This window comes from Lepus europaeus, chromosome 2 (assembly GCF_033115175.1).
Source record: "Lepus europaeus isolate LE1 chromosome 2, mLepTim1.pri, whole genome shotgun sequence".
Classification (NCBI taxonomy): domain Eukaryota; kingdom Metazoa; phylum Chordata; class Mammalia; order Lagomorpha; family Leporidae; genus Lepus; species Lepus europaeus.
This window is the reverse complement of record NC_084828.1, coordinates 155,221,135-155,221,911: the sequence shown is the minus strand read 5'-3', so window position 1 is coordinate 155,221,911 and position 777 is coordinate 155,221,135. Positions and strand designations below refer to the sequence as shown.

At 32.2% G+C, this 777-nt stretch overlaps 1 pseudogene; it reads right to left on the bottom strand.

Moving 5' to 3' along the window:
• Positions 1–272: 272 nt before the first annotated feature.
• Positions 273–391, bottom strand: LOC133753122 (U2 spliceosomal RNA; annotated as a pseudogene).
• Positions 392–777: the final 386 nt, after the last annotated feature.

The window sequence follows — 777 nt, the reverse complement described above, 5'->3', positions numbered from 1 at the left end:
ATTATCCATGTTTGCAGATGACATGATGTTGTACATGGAGAAACCTAAACACTACATCAAAAAGTTTTTGGAAACAATAAATCAGTTCAATAAAGTTGTGGGTTATAAAATAAGCACAAAACACTAACGTTTTGGATGCTAATGAACTCAGAGAAAGAGCAATCAAAAAAGAAATTCCATTCACATTAGCCACAAAAATTCAAATATTTAGGAATAAATTTAACCGAAGAAGTGAAAGATTTCTACAATGAAAATTATCAAACATTGATGAATGAAATTATGAAGCACACACAAATAATGGAAAGATATTCCTTGCTCACGGATTGGAAGAATCAATATCTGATAAGAACAGATACTACACTTGATCTCAGCCAAAAGGCCGAGAAGCGATGGAAAAATCAATATCGTTAAATATCTCTACTATCTAAAACAATCTACAGATTCAATCCAATCCTTATTAAAATGCCAATAACATTTTTTGCAGAATTAGAAAAAACAATCCTAAAAATTATAAGGAATCACCAAAGAGCCCAAATAACTAAAGTGATCCTGAACAAGAAAAATCAAGCTGGAAGCATCACAAATCCTGTCTTCAAAGCATGTTACAGAACAATATTAATTAAAACAGCCTGGTACAGCCATAAAAACTGATACATCGATCAATGGAACAGATTAGAGATCCCCGAAATTAACCCATATACATACAGCCAATTGACAAAAGTGGAGTAAGGATAATCTCTTCAGCAAATGGTGCTGGCAAAACTAGATGTATATATG